The sequence below is a fragment of the Arachis hypogaea genome, chromosome 13 (assembly GCF_003086295.3).
Source record: "Arachis hypogaea cultivar Tifrunner chromosome 13, arahy.Tifrunner.gnm2.J5K5, whole genome shotgun sequence".
Classification (NCBI taxonomy): Eukaryota; Viridiplantae; Streptophyta; class Magnoliopsida; order Fabales; family Fabaceae; genus Arachis; species Arachis hypogaea.
In genome coordinates this window covers 61,133,739-61,144,264 of record NC_092048.1, presented here as the reverse complement: position 1 = coordinate 61,144,264, position 10,526 = coordinate 61,133,739, and the positions used below count along the sequence as shown (strand labels likewise).

Here is a 10,526-nt window from a genome sequence, read left to right as displayed (position 1 = left end):
AAGCTATTGTTCAAGTAAAGAGCTTTTCCAAGTTATACAAGAACGCATTTAGAAAGAGGGTCATACTTCCGTTCCACCCAAATTCATAAAATAAAGAACGAAAACAATTCTTAAATATAAATCAAAACATGAATTAAAATAGAAAAATAATAGTATCAATCCATACAATAGACAGAGCTCCTAACCTTAACAATGGAGGATTAGTTACTCATGAAATATGGAATGTAAATTTGTATGGAATAATGTTGTGGAATGTTGTTTTTGAATCACCCTATTGGGATCCCTTTTATAACTAATCCTAATAATCTAAAATCTATCTTCTAAATTTAAAATTAAAATAATATCTTTTCCTAGAATTAAAATTTGAATTTAAATTTGAATTAATTAACAAGTCTTCAGCTGATGGGTGGGGACCACTTGAATTGTCCATTCTGCAGCTTCTAATCTGTGTTTTCTGGGCTAGAAACTGGGTCAGAACAGCGTAGAAATTGCCCCCAGCATTTTCTGTCAATTCTGCAGATTGCTCATGTGACGCGTCCGCGTCGTCCACGCGTTTGCGTCATTTGTGCAGATTCCAGTCCACGCGTTCGCGTCAGGTACGCGATCGCATCATTGTGATTTTCTCCATTCCGCGCGGTCGCGTGAGCCATGCGTCCGCGTCGGTATTCGCTGGTCATCTCCTTGGGTTCTTCTCTTTCTCTGCAGAAACTTCATCAAATCCATCCGAATGCTACCTAAAATAAATAATTTTGCACAAAACTCAAAATAGCATCCATAGTGGCTAAAATATAATTAATTCTTAATTAAACTCAACAAATTAGATGCAAATTCACTAGAAAAAGATAGACAAGATGCTCACGCATCACTATTCACATAAAGGAATCTCTATACTGTGACATAAATGATTCCTCTTCTTTTCTGTTCTCTTCTTTTTCATATGAGCAGGAACAGGGATAAAGACATCCTTATTGAAGCTGATCCTGAACCTGAATGGACTCTTAAGAGGAAACTAAGAGAAGCTAAAGCACAACCCTCTGGAGAGGACCTGACAGAAATTTTTGAAAAAGAAGGAAACATGGCCGAACCCAATAACAATGGTGGAGATGCAAGGAAGATGCTTGGTGACTTTATTGCACCCTCTTCTCACTTCTGTGGAAGGAACATCTTTATTCCTACAATTGGAGCAAACAACTTTGAGCTCAAGCCTCAATTAGTTTCTCTAATGCAGCAGAATTGTAAGTATCATGGACTTCCATTGAAAGACCCTCATCAGTTTTTAGCTGAGTTCTTACAAATCTGTAACACTGTTAAGACTCATGGGGTTGAGCCCGAGGTCTACAGGCTTATACTTTTCCCTTTTGTTGTAAGAGACAGAGCTAGAACATGGTTGGATTCACAACCTAAGGATAGCCTGAACTCTTGGGATAAGCTGGTCAGTACTTTTCTGGCCAAATTCTTTCCACCTCAAAAGATGAGCAAGCTTAGAGTGGAAATCCAAACCTTCAGACAGAAGGAAGGAGAATCCCTCTATGAAGCTTGGGAAAGATATAAGCAACTAATCAAAAGGTGTCCTACTGACATGCTTCCAGAATGGAGCATCATATGTATATTCTATGATGGTCTATCTGAGTTGTAAAAAATGTCATTGGACCATTCTGCAGGAGGATCTCTTCATCTGAAAACCCTTGCAGAAGCTCAGAAACACATTGAAATGGTTACAAATAACCAGTTCATGTACACCTTTGAGAGGAATCTTGTGAACAATGGGACGCCTCAAAAGAAGGGAGTTCTTGAAATTGATACTCCAAATGCCATATTGGCTCAGAACAAAATATTGACTCAGCAAGTCAATATGATTTCTCAGAGTTTGAATGGATTGCAAGCTGCATCCAACAGTACTAAAGAATAATCTTCTGAAGAAGAAACTTATGATCCTGAGAACCCTGCAATGGCAGAGGTGAATTACATGGGAGAACCCTATGGAAACACCTATAATCCTTCATGGAGAAATCATCCAAATTTCTCATGGAAGGACCAACAGAAGCCTCAACAAGGCTTCAATAATAATGGTAGAAGAAACAGGTTTAGCAATAGCAAGCCTTTTCTATCATCTTCTCAGCAACAGACAGAGAATTCTGAACAGAGCCATTCTGGCCTGGCAACCATAGTCTCTGATCTATCTAAGACCACATTAAGTTTCATGAAGGAAACAAGGTCCTCCATTAGAAATTTGGAGGCACAGGTGGGTCAGATGAGTAAGAAGATTACTGAAATTCCTCCCAGTACTCTCCTAAGCAATACAGAAGAACCCAAGAGATAGTGTAAGGCTATAACCATTACCAACATGGCTGAACCTGGAGAGAGTGAGGAGGACGTGAGTCCCAGTGAGAAAAGCCTCATGGGACGTCCTCTGGACAGAAAGGAGTTTCCCTTTGAGGAACCAAAGGAATCTGAGGCTCATACAGAGACCATAGAGATTCCATTGTACTTCCTTCTGCCATTCATGAGCTCTGATGAATATTCTTCCCCTGAAGAGGATGAAGACATCACTGAAGAGCAAGTTGCTAAATATCTAGGAGCAATCATGAAGCTGAATGCCAAGTTATTTGGTAATGAGACTTGGGAGGATGAACCCCCCTTGTTCACCAATGAACTAAATGCATTAATAAGGCAGACATTACCTCAGATGAAACTAGATCCCAGAAAATTCTTCATACCTTGTACCATAGGCACCATGACCTTTGAGAAGGCTCTGTGTGAACTGGGGTCAGGGATAAACCTCATGCCACTCTTTGTAATGGAAAAACTGGGAATCTTTGAGGTGAAAGCTGCAAGAATCTCACTAGAGATGGTAGACAATTCAAGGAAATAGGCTTATGGACTTGTAAAGGATGTCTTAGTGAAGGTTGAAGCCTATTACATCCCTGCTGACTTCATAATCCTAGAGACTGGGAAGGATGAGATGAATCCATCATCCTTGGAAGACCCTTCCTAGCCACAGTAAAAGCTGTGATTGATGTTGACAGAGGAGAGTTGGTCCTTCAGTTGAATGAGGACTACCTTGTATTTAATACTCAAGGTTCTCCTTCTGTAATAATGGAGAGGAAGCATGAAAAGCTTCTCTCAATACAGAGTCAAACAAAGCCCCCACATTCAAGCTCTAATTTTGGTGTTGAGAGGCCTCAACCTTGCTCTGATTATCTGTGAGGCTCCATGAGGGCTCACTGTCAAACTATTGACATTAAAGAAGCGCTTATTGGGAGGCAACCCAATGTTATTTAATTATATCTATTTATTTTCCATTTTATGTTTTAGGTTGATGATCATGTGAAGTCACAAAAACAACTGAAAAATCAAAAACAGAATGAAAAATAGCATTAAAAATAGCTCACCCTGGAGGAAGAGCTTACTGGCATTTAAACGCCAGTAAGAAGCATCAGATTGGCGTTTAATGCCAGAAAGAAGCATCAAGCTGGCGTTAAACGCCAGAAACAGGCTACAGCTTGGCGTTTAATGCCAGAAACAAGCACCAGACTGGCGTTAAACACCAGAAACAAGCACCAAGTTGGCGTTTAACGCCAAGAAAGGGAGAAAAGCTGGCGTTTAACGCCAGAAACAAGCAGCAGTCTGGCGTTAAACGCCAGGATTGCACTCTAAGGGCGTTTTTGCATGCCTCAATGGGGCAGGGATGATAAGTCCTTGACCCCTCAGGATCTGTGGACCCCACAGGATCCCCACCTGCCACACCTTTTCTTCTCTCCTCTTCACACCTTTTCATACACACCTCAATCTCTTCCATTTCTTCTTCTTCTCCTCCTTTCCTCCTTCTTTTGCTCGAGGACGAGCAAACATTTTAAGTTTGGTGTGGAAAAAGCATTGTTTTTTCTTTTTGTTTTTCCATAACCACTAATGCCTCAAGGGATGCACTTCCCTCCACAAAACTATTGGGAACAAATCAACACCTCCTTAGGAGAATTAAGCTCCAACATGGGACAAGTAAGGGTGGAGCACCAAGAGCATTCCATCCTCCTCCATGAAATTAGAGAAGACCAAAGAACTATGAGGGAGGAGCAACAAAGGCAAGGAAGAGACATAGAGGAGCTCAAGAGCACTATTGGTTCTTCAAGAGGAGGAAGACGCCACCCTCACTAAGGTGGACCCGTTCCTTAATCTCCTTGTCTATTTATTTTTTCTGTTTTTGTTCTCTATGCTTTATGTTTATCTATGTTTGTGTTTTCATTATTTGATCATTAGTGTCTAAGTGTCTATGCCTTAAAGCTATGAATGTCCTATGAATCCATCACTTTTCTTAAATAAAAAATGTTTTTAATCACAAAAGAACAAGAAGTACATGATTTCGAATTCATCCTTGAAATTAGTTTAATTATTTTGATGTGGTGGCAATACTTTTTGTTTTCTGAATGAATGCTTGAACAGTGCATATTTTTTGAATTTGTTGTTTATGAATGTTAAAATTGTTGGCTCTTGAAAGAATGATGAAAAAGGAGAAATGTTATTGATAATCTGAAAAATCATAAAATTGATTCTTGAAGCAAGAAAAAGCAGTGAATAACATGGCTTGCAAAAAAATGGCGAAAATAAAAGAAAAAAAAAGAAAGAAAAAGAAAAATCAAGCAGAAAAAGCCAAAAGCTTTTTAAACCAAAAGGCAAGAGCAAAAAGCCAGTAACCCTTTAAACTAAAAGGCAAGGGTAAAAAGGATCCAAGGCTTTGAGCATTAATGGATAGGAGGGCCTAAAGGAATAAAATCTTGGCCTAAGCGGCTAAACGAAGCTGTCCCTAACCATGTGCTTGTGGCGTGAAGGTGTCAAGTGAAAAGCTTGAGACTGAGCGGTTAAAGTTGTGGTCCAAAGCAAAAAAAAAAAAGTGTGTGCTTAAGAACTCTGGACACCTCTAACTGGGGACTTTAGCAAAGCTAAGTCACAATCTAAAAAGGTTCACCCAGTTATGTGTCTGTGGCATTTATGTATCCTGTGGTAATACTGGAAAATAAAGTGCTTAGGGCCACGGCCAAGACTCATAAAGTAGCTGTGTTCAAGAATCAACATACTGAACAAGGAGAATCAATAACACTATCTAAATTCTGAGTTCCTATAGAAGCCAATCATTCTGAACTTCAAAAGGATAAAGTAAGATGCCAAAACTGTTCAGAGGCAAAAAGCTACTAGTCCCGCTCATCTAATTGGAGCTAAGTTTTATTGATATTTTGGAATTTATAGTATATTTTCTTCTTTTTATCCTATTTGATTTTCAGTTGCTTGGGGACAAGCAACAATTTAAGTTTGGTGTTGTGATGAGCGGATAATTTATACGCTTTTTAGCATTGTTTTCTAGTAGTTTTTGGTATAATTTAGTTAGTTTTTACTATGTTTTTATTAGTTTTTATGCAAAATTCACATTTCTGGACTTTACTATGAGTTTGTGTATTTTTCTGTGATTTCAGGTATTTTCTGGCTGAAATTGAGGGACTTGAGCAAAAATTTGATTCAGAGGCTGAAAAAGGACTGCAGATGCTGTTGGATTCTGACCTCCCTGCACTCGAAGTGGATTTTCTGGAGATCCAAAAACCCAATTGACGCGCTCTCAATTATGTTGGAAAGTAGACATCCAGGGCTTTCCAGCAATATATAATAGTCCATACTTTTCCCAATTTTTGACGACGCAAACTAGCGTTCAAACGCCAACTTGCTGCTCTATTCTGAAGTTAAACGCTAGAAACAGGTTACAAACCAGAGTTAAACGCCACAAACAGGCTGCAACCTGGCGTTTAACTCCAAGAGAAGTCTCTACACGTGTAAAGCTCAATGCTCAGCCCAAGCACACATCAAGTGGGCCCCGGAAGTGGATTTCTGCATCATTTACTTATCTCTGTAAACCCTATTAACTAGTTTAGTATAAATAGGACTTTTTACTATTGTATTAGATGTCTTGGTCATTCTGGTTCCCTGATGAGCGGATAATTTATACGCTTTTTGGCATTGTTTTTAGTATATTTTTAGTAGGATCTAGTTACTTTTAGGGATGTTTTCATTAGTTTTTATGTTAAATTCACATTTCTGGACTTTACTATGAGTTTGTGTGTTTTTCTATGATTTCAGGTATTTTCTGGCTGAAATTGAGGGACTTGAGCAGAAATCAGATCAAGAGGTTGAAGAAGGACTGCTGATGCTGTTGGATTCTGACCTCCCTGCACTCAAAGTGGATTTTCTGGAGCTACAGAACTCGAAATGGCGCGCTTCCAATTGCGTTGAAAAGTAGACATCCAGGGCTTTCCAGCAATTTATAATAGTCCATACTTTGGCCAAGAATAGACGACGTAAACTGGCGTTCAACGCCAGCTTTCTACCCAAACCTGGCGTCTAGCGCCAGAAAAGGAGCCAAAACCAGAGTTGAACGCCCAAACTGGCACAAAAGCTGGAGTTCAACTCCAAGAAGGACCTCTACACGTACAACACTCAAGCTCAGCCTAAATACACACCAAGTGGGCCCAGGAAGTGGATTTATGCATCAATTACTTACTCATGTAAACCCTAGTAGCTAGTTTATTATAAATAGGGCCTTTTACTATTGTATTAGGCATCTTTTGATCATCTTTGATCAGTGTAAACCATCTTTGGACGTCTGGTTCTTAGATCAGAGGGCTGGCCTCTCGACCATGCCTGGACTTTCACTTATGTATTTTTAACGGTAGAGTTTCTACACTCCATAGATTAAGGTGTGGAGCTCTGCTGTTCCTCAAAGATTAATGCAAAGTACTACTGCTTTCTATTCAATTCATCTTATTTCGCTTCTAAGATATCCATTTGCACCCAAGAACGTGATGAAAGGTGATGATTATGTGTGACGCTCATCACCATTCTCCCCTATGAACACGTGCCTGACAAACACTTCTGTTCTACATGAAATAAGCTAGAATGAATATCTCTTAGATCTCCTAACCAGAATCTTCGTGGCGTAAGCTAGAATGATGGTGGCATTCAAGAGAATCCGGAAAGTCTAAACCTTGTCTGTGGTATTCCGAGTAGGATTCAATGATTAAATGACTGTGACGAGCTTCAAACTCGCGATTGTTAGGCGTTAGTGACAGACGCAAAAGGAGGGTGAATCCTATTCCAGCATGATCGAGAACCGACAGATGATTAGCCGTGCTGTGACAGAGCATGTGAGCATATTTTTCACTGAGAGGAGGGGATGTAGCCACTGACAACGGTGATGCCCTTGCATAAAGCCAGCCATGGAAAGGAGTAAGACTGATTGGATGAAGATAGCAGGAAAGCAGAGGTTCAGAGGAACGAAGGCATCTCCATTCGCTTATCTAAAATTCTCACCAATGAATTACATAAGTATTTCTATCCCTATTTTATTATATTAAATTCGAAAACACCATTATCAATTTATATCTGCCTAACTGAGATTTGCAAGGTGACCATAGCTTGCTTCATACCAACAATCTCCGTGGGATTCGACCCTTACTCACGTAAGGTATTACTTGGACGACCCAGTGCACTTGCTGGTTAGTTGTATCGAAGTTGTGAACCATGGTATTGGCACCATGTTCTTGGCGCCATTGCCAGGGAAAGAAAGAGCCATGAATTTTACATAATTAAAGTGTAATCACGATTGCGCGTACCAAGTTGCTCACGTTGCCAGGGATTGTTCGAGCCTGGACATCACAATTTTGTGCACCAAGTTTTTGGCGTCGTTGCCGGGGATTGTTCGAGTTTGGACAACTGACGGTTCATCCTGTTGCTCAGATTAGGTAATTTTCTTTTTGTTTTCTTTTCAAAAATTTTTCAAAAATATTTCAAAATTTTCTCACCTGTTTTCGAAAAAATATATTTTTATTCAAAATTTTTAAGAATGAATTCTAGTGTTTCATGAAGCATGTGAAGCCTGGCTGGCTGTAAAGCCATGTCTAATTCCTTTGGGAATGAGTATGTCAGGCGTGTCATGTCTGAGTTACATACTAAAGCTTGGCTGGCTATTAAGCCATGCTTGACCCTTTGATTGGAGCTTTAGAGCATAAGATTCTTGGAATTCATATTAAAAAATTTTGGAATCCTTATTTTCTTTTTCAAAAGAATTTTTCGAAAAAGATAAAATAAAAATCCAAAAAAATTAGAAAATCATAAAAATCAAAAATATTTTTGTGTTTCTTGTTTGAGTCTTGAGTCATATCATAAGTTTGGTGTCACTTACATATGCATCTTGCATTTTTCGAAAATTTCATGCATTTAGAGTGTTCTTCATGATCTTCAAGTTGTTCTTGGTAAGTCTTCTTGTTTGATCTTGATGATTTTTTGTTTTGTGTCTTTTCATGTTTATCATATGCATTCTTGAATTCTTAGTGCCTAAGCATTAAAGAATTCTAAGTTTGGTGTCTTACATGTTTTCTTTGCATAAAAAATTTTTCAAAAATATGTTCTTGATGTTCATCTTGACATTCAAAGTGTTCTTGGTGTTCATCTTGACACTCATATCATTCATGCATGCATTCGTTGTTTTGATCTAAAAATTTAATGCATTGCATCATTTTTCTTGTTTTTCCCTTGCATCATAAAAATTCAAAAATCAAAAAAATATCTTTCCCTTTTTCTCTCATCAAATTCGAAAATTTGAGTTGACTTTTTCAAAAATTTTTAAAATCAAGTTGTTTCTTAAGAGTCAAATCAAATTTTCAATTTGAAAATCTTATCTTTTTCAAAATCTTTTTCAAAAATCAAATCTTTTTCAAATTTCTTAGTTATTTTCGAAAATTCTAAAAATATTTTTCAAAAATCTTTTTCTTATTTTTATATCAAATTTTCGAAAATAACATAATCAATTAATGTTTTGATTCAAAAATTTGAAGTTTGTTACTTGCTTGTTAAGAAAGATTCAAACTTTAAGTTCTAGAATCATATCTTGTGATTTCTTATGAATCAAGTCATTAATTGTGATTTTAAAAATCAAATCTTTTTCAAAACTAATTTCAATCATATCTTTTCAAAAATATCTTCTTATCTTATCTTTTTCAAAAATATCTTTTCAAAATATCTTTTCTAACTTCCTAACTTCTTATCTTTTCAAAATTTGTTTCAACTAACTAACTAACTTTTTGTGTGTTTCTTAACTTTTTCAAAACTACCTAACTAACTCTCTCTCTCTAATTTTCGAAAATATCTTCCCTTTTTTTCAAAAATTTCTTTTTAATTAACTAATTATTCTTATTTCTATTTTTAATTTTAAAAAATTTTTCGAAAAAATACTAACAATTTTCAAAAACCATTTTCGAAAATTACTAACTCTTTTTCAAAATAATTTTCGAAAATTATCCCTCCCCATCTTATTCTATTTATTCATTCATATCCTAACATCTCATCTCACATCTCTGCCATCCTCACAGTTGTGTTTCTTCCATTATGTTACATTCTTTGTCTCCCCCTCTTCTTCTACTCACACAGGGATCCCTATACTGTGGTATAAAGGATCTCTATTATTATTATTATTTTTCTGTGCCCTCTTCTTTGTCATATGAGCAGGAGCAAGGATAAGAACATTCTTGTGGAAGCAGATCCAGAATCTGAAAGGATTCTGAAGAGAAAATTAAGAGAAGCTAAAATACAACAATCCAGAGATAACCTTTCAGAAATTTTTGAACAGGAAGAGGAGATGGCAGCCGAAAATAATAATAATGTAAGGAAGATGCTTGGTGACTTTACTGCACCTAATTCCAATTTACATGGAAGAAGCATCTCCATTCCTGCCATTGGAGCAAACAACTTTGAGCTGAAACCTCAATTAGTTTCTCTGATGCAGCAGAACTGCAAGTTTCATGGACTTCCATCTGAAGATCCTTTTCAGTTCTTAACTGAATTCTTGCAGATATGTGATACTGTTAAGACTAATGGAGTAGATCCTGAAGTCTACAGGCTCATGCTTTCCCCTTTTGCTGTAAGAGACAGAGCTAGATTATGGTTGGATTCTCAACCCAAAGACAGCCTGAACTCTTGGGATAAGCTGGTCACGGCTTTCTTAGCCAAGTACTTTCCTCCTCAAAAGCTGAGCAAGCTTAGAGCTGATGTTCAAACCTTCAGACAGAAAGAAGGTGAATCCCTCTATGAAGCTTGGGAAAGATACAAACAGTTGACCAAAAAGTGTCCTTCTGACATGCTTTCAGAATGGACCATCCTGGATATATTCTATGATGGTTTATCTGAGCTATCAAAGATGTCACTGGACACTTCTGCAGGTGGATCCATTCACCTAAAGAAAACGCCTGCAAAAGCTCAAGAACTCATTGACATGGTTGCTAACAACCAGTTCATGTACACTTCTGAAAGGAATCCTGTGAATAATGGGACGCCTATGAAGAAGGGAGTTCTTGAAGTTGATACTCTGAATGCCATATTGGCTCAGAATAAAATATTGACTCAGCAAGTCAATATGATCTCTCAGAGTCTGCATGGAATGCAAGCTGCATCCAACAGTACTCAAGAGGCTTCTTATGCAGAAGAAGCTTATGATC

General features: G+C 37.6%; 2 non-coding genes across 2 annotated transcripts; both read right to left on the bottom strand.

The window, feature by feature from the left end:
* Positions 1 to 1,477: 1,477 nt before the first annotated feature.
* On the bottom strand, positions 1,478 to 1,585 carry LOC112739508 (small nucleolar RNA R71). The gene has a single exon (XR_003170443.1). It is a non-coding gene; the product is annotated as a small nucleolar RNA R71 (small nucleolar RNA).
* Positions 1,586 to 10,066: 8,481 nt separating this feature from the next.
* On the bottom strand, positions 10,067 to 10,174 carry LOC112738807 (small nucleolar RNA R71). The gene has a single exon (XR_003169760.1). It is a non-coding gene; the product is annotated as a small nucleolar RNA R71 (small nucleolar RNA).
* Between the last annotated feature and the right edge of the window lie 352 nt (positions 10,175 to 10,526).